At 42.9% G+C, this 10,689-nt stretch overlaps 1 long non-coding RNA gene across 1 annotated transcript; it reads left to right on the top strand.

Moving 5' to 3' along the window:
* Positions 1–6,957: 6,957 nt before the first annotated feature.
* Positions 6,958–10,348, top strand: LOC146190108 (uncharacterized). The gene is made up of 2 exons (XR_014707332.1): positions 6,958–7,073; positions 10,121–10,348. It is a non-coding gene; the product is annotated as an uncharacterized LOC146190108 (long non-coding RNA).
* The last annotated feature ends 341 nt before the right edge of the window (positions 10,349–10,689 follow it).

Here is a 10,689-nt window from a genome sequence, read left to right as displayed (position 1 = left end):
CAATGTTTGAGAGTTAATCATTATAAAAGCAGAACACCTACGATTTCTGTTGCTATGTAGCCCTAGTAAAACATAAACATCAAAATAACCTATCACACAAAGACAAGGCATTAAAACATCCACACATATACATACATACCGCAACTAACCAGGTAGACTCATTCACCAAGAATGAATTATGATTTGCAAATGTTGAAGAAGTACTTCTAGCTAGGCATTTTGGTTCCCTTTTACGTTTGTGTACCTTTTATGTGCTTGTGTGGGTTATCATATATAATTCCTTGACTGTTAAATGATTCAACAGGCTAGAAAACTACGATAGTTATAGGCATTCACGATGAAAGATTTGGGCACAAATGAGGCCACAGGACAGGCCTCATTTTCACAAATGTTATAGTAACAGCCTTCTTAAGGAGCTTAAAAACAGCATTTCTTCTGGTGTGGCGCAGCCCGCCCGGGAATCAAGTTTAATTCTTTACCCCCGTCAACACATCAGAAAAAGGATGATGGTAGCGTTATACATCGGTCGTAAGGCAATGTCATCAGCGTGCCCGTGGTGTGTGTGTATGTATATATATATATATATATATATATATATATATATATATATATATATATATATATATATATATATATTGTTACGGACCAGAAGAAGCGGGCAGTGGCCCGGGCAGGAGCGCTCGCGCTAGGCCCGCTAGCAATTCATTAAACCTCATCTACCATCACCATCAGTCATGTTCTGTCGTCTTTCTTCATCGGCTTGTCGCATCGTAACATTTGGTTGGAGGTGCGGGATACTTCATCATCACGCGTCATCCTAGTCCGGAGCTTCGGCGCCATGCGACTTCGTGCGCTGTCGGTTGAAGGTGAGGAGGCCTCGCATGGCTGTTCCCCAGCCTGCCAGACCCAGCAAGACCTCGCCGTTCCTCCGCCCCGTCCCCACGTCCCGCCCACAAGACACGACGAAGGAGAGACTGACCCGAGACGCCACACATGACCACAAGACACAAGGAGAGACCCGAACAACCATATGTGACCCCATTGACCTGATGTGCCGGCCAACAACCCCACAACCCAAGACACCACTACACTGCAAGACATCCTGCCCTGTCTATGCTATGCGATGCGTTACTTGGCCTTCGCCATAGGGTCGTGGCGACGTGTGGCCCGAGAGTGTCCTGGCCCAAGGTTCATTGGGAATCATCGTGCCGGCAAGCCGTTGTCTTCTCCTTCTTTCTCTTCTTCTTCAAGCATCCAGTAAAACGCCCATCATCATGCCATGAACTCATCAACATCGATAAACTTCCTCGTCCACGATCGGGACAATCGCTCGGTGGCCCCGGATCATGTTACGGACCAGCAAGGAGGAAGAAGCGGGGTGTGGCGCGGGCAGGAGCGCGGGCAGGAGCGCTCGCGCTAGGCCCGCTAGCAGTTCATTAAACGTCATCCACCATCGCCATCGATCATGTTCTGTCGTCTTTCTTCATCGGCTTGCCGCATCGTAACAATATATATATATATATGAAGGAAAGAAGCCAAGAGTCGGCGAGGCCAAGGAAAGCTTTGGGGATTGTACTTTATGCCTAAAGGCATAAAGGCATAAAGTACAATCCCCAAAGCTTTCCTTGGCCTCGCCGACTGTTGGCTTCTTTCCTTCATGTATTATAACGAGTACCCTCATTTCCCCTTAATTGATCTATATATATATATATATATATATATATATATATATATATATATATATATATATATATATATATATATATATATATATATATATATATACCGAGAACCCCTTCCGAATTCGTTTCAGCAACCATCGCGCGCACACAAAATCTCTCCCCAACCTTCCCCTGTCCAAACACCTGCAACAGAAAAGTCACGAATTCGACAAACAAAGTTTTCTTCCTCCAGAGCGGCTTCCATAGCAACCGCGAACGGGAACAACGAGAATCCTACTTTATATTTAAATATAATGGCCTGCAGGGCGGTATAAATGAGCGCCCTGGTATTCTTTCTCCACTTCAAAGTTCAGTTACCCCGTAAATTCCTTCCTCAAACACACCCAAAACGGCCAAGTCAAACTTACTGCAGGTGGCCCAAAGGAATGTCAGCCTCCCCCACCATACACATAATGAAGGTCACGCAATTCCTGCTTTTGTCGCCTGGAGTCATACCTATTACTGTGCTTCCTTCCATGTGCCGCCTTTTTTTTTTCGCTCTCCCCACCTGCACTTTCTTTCACTCCCCGCCTGCACCTGCTTTTTACCCCACCCACCACTACAACTCCACTGTACTCCTTTGCGCACCTGTTTCTTTTTCCTCTCTTTGCATATTGAACCTACCCCCATCGCTTGCATTCGCACTTCTGATGAAGGCCAGCTTCTGGTCGAAACGTCCGAGTCCAATAAAATGTTTCTTTAAATGAAGCGTACACTTCGCTCTCTCTCTCTCTCTCTCTCTCTCTCTATATATATATATATATATATATATATATATATATATATATATATATATATATATATATATATATATATATATATATATATATATATATATACATATACACGGAGAAATAGGGTATCACAGGACTTCTAAATATTTCTTTTGACTTTGTGCAGGGTGATTGATTAATAGTGCGTTTCTTGTTTGTTCTCTCGCTGTTGCTTCGTATTTAAACGGGCGATGACAGGGTCGGTCGAAGTATTGCTGCTTTGTACTTCTGTGAATAATATGCAGGTCTGTTATTCAACATGCGAAGTTGTAGTGCCTAGCGCGCGGCGCCTATTACAAGAAAAATGCGATAAAAAACAGAATCGAGAAGCTCCTCCCACCGAGAGCGACCGCCATTTTGAAATGCTCTTGTGACGTTACAGATGATATGCGGCGGAGCGCCGTCTGCAATGCAGGCTACAATACCAAGTGACACGTCTCTCTCTATATTGTGCACGATTTACACAATGGTCGTCCTTCACGCAGATGTGCTCGATCAAGATATGTTACCGCAAGAAAGTGAACTAGAGTAAGGCGTGTTCTTCAGCATAAAGCACGGTCACAGTCAGTGAGCTGCACGGTTAGGTACCTTATCTTTTGACGCACTGATCTGTCGCACTACACCGGCAACGACGCCAGCATGATCAACAATCGCTTATAGCTGTACTGGGAAGTTTTCGGCCTCGCGACGACGACAGAACTGATCAGCGGACGGTCTTCCGATCTGTTTTGCTCGGATCGGAGGCTGAGCGAGAACTTGACACCCGATGAGTTAACGGCTTGAACGGCTGCGCTTGTCAGTAGCTTAAGTGCGTTCTAAAAAGGAAAACAAGCTGATCAGCATTGACCTTAGCCAGAAATGTTAGTCGGCGCCGAACTGCCGGCCCGTTCCGCGACGAGAAGGCCTGGCGCGAGAACGTGGGGTTCTGGTGTTGAGTTTCGGCGATTGCCGAGCGCGCATTCACAAGCTTTAGCGGTTGCATGTGGCCATCGATTGTAGTTCTGGCAGAAGTGACCCCAAATCGACAACTGCCTACATCATAAAACGAGTGCACATTGAGCGGGAAGCGTCCATATTTGACCCTGTCTGGCGAGCGCAGCCGGCAGCTATCGGCATCGCTTGTGGCTAAACAAATATAGGGGGGGGGGGGGGGGGGGGCACTGTCGTAATTCACGAATCGGCGCTTTCCTGCGGGAGTTTAGGTCTCACACAGCAAAATACTTAATGATGTATATTTACTGTGTTTACGATGAAGCACTCACGACACGTCATTTGACTCAGGAGTCGGTTGCAGTCGCGCGCGCGGCTGCGGGGGTGGCGAGACGGAGACGGCGGCCGATGGGAGGCCCTTGTTCGGTGCAGGCACTGAAGCGCATTGAAATCGCCTTGAGTTTTGCGATTGTGGGACTGAAGCGGCAGTGGCGGTGCATGCTTCGTGCGCTATCCGCGGCCAGGCTCAAGAGAGTTGCAAAAAACTATGCTTTGCCAGCCGAAGAAATTACGTTTGACTAACACGCGCATATAGCATTCAAAAGTTTTGTCTGCTTCTCGTATGTAGCGAGGTATGCTCTGGCGTCAACGTATGCTTTTTCGTGCTTTCCTCTTAGATTTGGACCGAAAGAGCGACGGGCAATCAGCCACACAACATTAACCCATCCCCCCTTTCTCAGCACAGATCGCGGAAGGAAATGTTGGGTATGCGCCTTTTTATATGGAGCGGCGTTTTGTTTCTAAACGAGCCAACTCTCATAACGTAAGAATAATGTGCTTCTAATTACATGCTTAAATATTACAGCATAAGGCCATCGATTTCAGCCTCCTCGACAATCTCTAGACAAAGCCACGTCCGAGAATCACTAAGGGAGCATAATATAGTGAATACTTGTCAAAGAAAAACGAATATGCAGTAAAAAAAAAATCTCTGTCACCACCGTCCACATGATCTTGTTTTGACGTCAGCGCCTAGTGGTTGCCAGATCAGAGAGCTGATTTTCATGTTATTGATAAGAATTCATTTTAAAACTATTTACTGCACAGAAGGCGTTCAAATTTTGAGGATTTATAATTTAACGTGTGTGGTCTGAAACGCAATAATCAGTTTATGTTCAAATGTTAGCTGTCATGACCCCTTTAAGCAAACGGGCTCTCTACGATAAATCATTTGTGAGAATGTCGTCTGTCCTATCTTCTCTTTTTCTTCTTCCTTGTAAACTTACTGACCGCATACTGTTTCTTTAACACTTAAATAACCTGCCTAAGATTATACGATGAATCAATATCTCGGAAACCTAAATTTGTACACTGATTTCGACATTTTTACATATGTAGATTTTGTTTTGTGTTTTTTAATGTTGTATGTACCGTGCTACGGCATTGTACGTTACAGGGTCAGAGAAAAGCACTCTATAAAGCTAAAGCTCAACAGCAACAACTTTCAGCAAAGACAGAAATTGAGGCGCGTTTTTTTATTAAGAAGCACAATGAATTCTGGAGAACAAATCATATTTCGTTTTCAAAATGTCCACCTGCTTTTATGAAGGCTTTTTGTCGCTTCCAGAACTGTTCAATATTGACGCGATGTCTTGGGAGATATTTAGTCCCAAGGCTTTTCCAAAGCATATTTCAATGGATTAGATGCATTTGTGCTTGGAAGAGCACCCGTTTTGCTCAAAAATTACCCGAATAGCAACTTGCATCATATTGGGATCGGCGTAATTATACAGCCAAACACCCTTCTCCAAGAAGCCGAGAACGTTCGCCTCACACCAATCGAGGGTCTTTTTCGCTCCGTGGACAGGTGCCCAGTCTTGCTGCTGTCGCCATACAATGTTTCTCGCGTTGTCTTGAACACAGGGAATCATGACACCATGCAGATAAGCTCGCAATACGTGTCGGAAATTATGCTTTTTTTTGTGTGTGTGGGGAGGGGGGGGGGGAGTGGGGGGGGTTGGGTGGTGGGAGCTTTCGGAGCAAACATTAACTTTGTCTTCCCAAGACCGGAACTTCCGGCGCAAACCTAATGTTCTTGGGAAAATGGATTTTTTTCCATTTCCGCACTGTCAAGAAACCCGACTGGCAGAAATTGATATGCTTTTGCGAATTACACACTGGTTCAACTCTGAGCGTCTCTCATCTGGGAACCCAATCGAATTCAAGGCTTTTCAACCTCGAGACCTGCGTCTTGTACGTGAGAAGATGTTCGCACATGGAGTCCAAGATCCACATTCACCGGTAGATGCATGGGGAAGTTGACAACCTGCCGTGTTCTTGCTGTTCGAAACCTCCCGCTTCGCTACCATCCCTTGATGCCATCTTTTTGGTGAAATCCTTTCAGGAGCGATTGACTTACACACGATGCAATTTAAGGATCTCTGCAATTTTTCTAATTGGCATTCCCGGTGTATAGTGAGTAACGATAGAGCGGCGCACTTTTTCAGACATTTTCTTCTTTTTTCAAAAACGTATCACAGCAATTGTATCTTCTTCAAACCAAATCACCAGTTCTTCAAACACACTCGCCGAAGTCAAAATAATCAGTGTTTTTGCACAAAAATTTAAAAACAATAAATAGAACAATATTCAAAGCTCGTTACAGAATCTTCCTGTACCTAAGAGAAATAATTTGCTACTCTGCGATTCCTAAAAAGCCTATATTTTAATATATATTTAGAATTGCTTTAATTCCTTGCGGTTACTGGTGATTTTTGTTCACATAATTATTATTATTATTCTTTTTTCAATCTCTTTTATTGCTGCTGTTTTACCAACCACTTGTACTGTGTCGGCCCTTGCCACTAGCTATTAGTGGTCACGAAGTTTTGAAGCTTACCCGAAGGTCACTTTTCCCCTCACCTCCTCATATGCTCATGTACATAACAAATAAGATAAAAATAAATGCATGCAGAGCTTGCTTGATGCAGATCTTGCATTGAGGTATAAAGAAAGGTAAGCAGGCGCATCAGCAATCATCAAAAACAACGAGCATGAATTATCCCCCCGGCGACTGGCAAACGCATGCCGTGGTCGCACTTGTAATATTCGGCTCCACAGCAGGTCAGGCACCGCCGACAGGTACAACATTGAAAGCAGCGTGAGCGCCAAGTTGGCGTGCTTCATTCCTGAAAATAAACTGCGCCATTTCTTATGCGCGCCGAATCAGTGCGGAGAACCCTTTGCAATTTCGTTTGTAATCTAGAGTCAGAATGCGCGAGAAAAAGAAAAGTTTTTGGCGTAGTGTGATATGACGTTTCAAAAAAGAAGCCTATATATAAACAGGGAGAGAAATATTATGTGGCGCGAAGCAAGCATATAGCCCTAAATAAAGAGCGCCCGGTAATATAGGCACTCCTAGACTGCAATAAAATATATAAACAGAATAAGTGCAAATGGTGTGGGTTATGTTCTACCTGCTACTATTTTGTCCGACCAAATTGACGATACGCCGTTACTCTGTTATTATTTCCAGTTAAAAGAACCTGTCCTGCGCTGTCAGTACGTTTGTCGACAAAATGAAAGCACAAATAATTTTCCATGGAGCCTGTTTCAGCGAGGGTACTGGGAAAACGGGACACCATGCGTGGTACGTTTCGACTGTTCGCTTCTTGTTTCTTTTTTCATTTGTGCTTAGATTATGTCGTAAATTCACCTCACCATACATTGCACCAAATTACTGGGGCCAACGATATCAATTCCTCTGATGAAAAGTGCAAGAGTCATCACTAGCAATGGAACGAGTATGTGAACGAAATCCTGGCGGAGTAAATATATGTCCTGCGACATAGCTTGATGTTTTCTTTTAATTTTATTTTGAGGAGAAACCCTCAAGACGGAATTGGTTTGTAATAAAAGATGAATTACTCATCAGTGTGATTGGTATGAATTTTCCTTTACCCAAGGAGTCACGAACAAAGCCGTGCAGCTTCCTTTTGAACTCGTATGGATGCATTCGAGTGGATGCTAGAGAGTAATTACTCCCATATTTGAGTTCTAAGTTACTAACGGATCTCTATTTTCGGTGTTTTAGTGACTATCCCTTACGCGAAAAGAAAGGAAAAATCATTTTTATGAGCTATTGAAACCGTTGTCCTGTTAAGGGTAACGCTGTATGTCTCGCCAATAATTAGGCGCTATAGATGATGATCTGAAATGTGGGAATTCGGCTGTACAAAAATTAAACGATGAATTAGCAAGTCACAAGAAATTTCCACAACCCAGGCCTAGGTAGGAATTAAGCCAGTGTAATCGCTCTACCAAATCCGCTTTACACCCTTCGGACATCGCTGCAGCATATCTCTCCGCAGTTGAAGCTGGCAGCCTCTTGCGCTGTGCCCTGGAAATCCTGTTTGTCAGCTTGCATCCATGCACAACACAGTCCAAGCGCAAGAGCACCTGACTGCTTGCATTTGCCTGCCTAATTTCCTAGGGGGTGCACGTGCATGTCCGGGCATGCGCTAAAAAGCGTTTGATAAAACGGTTACGTACCTTCGCATTTACTTCAGGAAATTATTTCATAAAACTGAAAAATGCGCCAATCGTTTTTCCTTCCACCGTATTGAACTGCCAGCCGTGGCATAATTGTTGGAGCAGCTGCACATGAAGAATAGCCCGGTTTCCTATCGTACGCGCTCGCCTGCGTGACTGATTAAATCGTAAAGCTGATGAAATCTTATTTGTAGCCCAGCCAGCAACTGGCGGTAATTAACAACTATTCATCGCAGTTAAAGTCCATACGTTATGGTGTACCACAAGACAGTATTCTTGGACCCACACGGTTTACCCTTTACAATAATCACATTGTGAACATTGACAATAGTGTTAAATACGTCATCTATGCAGATGATGTCAGCATGTTCTTTACAGCTAATACGTTAAACCAATTGATATTCAAAGATGATGAAACCTTGAGCATATGAGTTGCATGGAGCTCAAAATCCTCATTAAAGGTCAACGCAGCCAAAATTAAAGCAATAATTTTCAAACCGAAAACCTAAACCATATACTAACACTTAGTTCGCAACGCATTGAAACTGCCTGCTCATTAAAGTATCTAGGAGTCTGGCGCAACTTGTCCTGGGACTTACACATCGATAACGTTGGGGACAAATTGGGAACAGGCATGTTATGTGAAGTTCGTTTTTCATTACCTCTTAGCGTCAAGCTTTGGGGCACAACAACATGGTCAAACAAATATAGGTTACATAAAATACAGATTAAGGCTGTTCGTATAATGGCAAAAACCCCGTTTAAAGCTCATACCCACCTCTTTTCGCGTTATTAAACATTACGCCAGTAAATGAGCTTTAGTAATTTTTTTTACTGAGACGTTATGAAAGATGCCATAAAACTTCATGCTTTTTACAATGGTCTAGCTGACTTACACCCATCAATCATTTATTACTCTACACGTCAAAAACATGAATCATATGTACCATCGCTCCGTACAAATTATGGCCGTCAAATGATCCGGTTTATAATCCCAAGCTATCTTAAATCACGTAAAACGATTTGAAGTATTTCTTTTACTCTCTTTAGACTTTCTTCAATGATTTGTTCTGTATTTATTGCGTCTTTATACTTTTGTATTTTCACAGTTATCACTTATCTATTGTTTCTTTTTTTGCTAAGGGTTTTTTCTTAATGCTTGGCTATGTACAATTCTTTTCTTAATGTTATATTTCTCTTATTTCCTTCCGTGCTCTCTTGCTGCGCTTTTCCTGTATGTAGGTGTGCATCCCATTGTCAAGCCAGTCAAAGGCTTTTTTGGATGCATCCGTAACATCCTTGATGATGTTATAATAAAGGTATTTGTACTCCTTGTGTCTTACAAAACTGAAATACCAGAACAGCTGCGCTAGATTTCGCTTTACAAAGTATTCTTATTCCCGATCATTTTTTTTTTTAACCTTTTCTTGTAATTATTACAAAAATGTCCAAAATTTGGCCCCTTCCCTCCATAGTAAAGTAGTTAACACAGATTTCTGCCTCATAAATATCCACAATTCATAGTGCAGAGGAATTTGATGCGCTTAGGATTGGGACGAACCGCCACAGAGCACGGCTGACGACCTAGAAGGCCTTTCGGGCGTGGAAGATGACCGGTGTAGAGACGAGAAGAAGCGAATGAAAACTATTTAATAATACAAAAATGTTTCATCCGGTTTTAATAGTAACATTATTTGTTCTCTAGTTCATGTTCCTGAGTTCACGCATTTGTCGTTTAATTGTGTAGCGCCGGCGCCGGTTACTGGTGTCGCAATTCCGGAGTGGGTTGAAGGATACGTTTAACTGCTGCGAATTTTTTAATATTTACCTTGCATTACAACCATTGATATATTTTGGAATGCGTTCAACTGTTATAAATATATTCCGCGGGCTCCATCTTCCCTATGCTTTGTTGTAGAGCCCTCCACCAAGCTTCTAGTTCATATTCCGCGATTCGAGAGTTCAATAACGGAATGTATTTGTAGTCATGCAGTCATGATAATCTCCCTTTCTCTACAAAACAAGGAATACCGCAGTTTTTCATGACCTTTTCTGTCCTGCACAAGAGGGCAATTTTCAACATGGCAGTTGAATAATTTGTGCTCAAAGAATACGTTCGTAGAGCTTGTTCTTTTTATGTTTCAGTTCGAAAAGGAGAACAATGATACGGTTGCTGGTGTGTGCTGCCATGGAAAATGCGTGGAGAACGCTACCGATGATTGCACACCAAAAAGGCGATGTTCAAATGTAACTCTACTAGACCTTTCCTCTGATATCAAAAATATCCCCAGCACAGGATATTAGGCGAGCACCATTATTTCTGCTGTTAGTTGTAGCTCTCGCTTCTCAGAAAATAAAGTATATTGCTTGCTCTTTTGTCTCTAACTGTTTGCTATCGAACATTATTCGAAACTTCAGATCTTTGCTCACTGCCTGTCTGCATGCGAGAGAAACAAGTGATTAATGTACAGCTTAGTAATGTGCTTTAGTTCAACATCACAGGTCATTCGCAATCGCGCAAATCGCAAAATAAAAACAATGAAGAGGAAGACGTCTAAAGAATATTTATACTAAGGAGCAGTACAACTGAACGCAGCTTTGGTCAAATGACAAGTGACGGCTGAATTTGACCTGGAGGTTGCAACATCTCAGCTCCTTTTGCGGTCTCGCAATTGGCAATTTCTCTATTAACGAAGATAGCTCCCACCCTAAAT

This window comes from Amblyomma maculatum, chromosome 5 (assembly GCF_055883805.1).
Source record: "Amblyomma maculatum isolate TAMU_Amacu chromosome 5, ASM5588380v1, whole genome shotgun sequence".
NCBI lineage: Eukaryota > Metazoa > Arthropoda > Arachnida > Ixodida > Ixodidae > Amblyomma > Amblyomma maculatum.
This window is presented reverse-complemented; position numbering and strand designations above follow the sequence as displayed.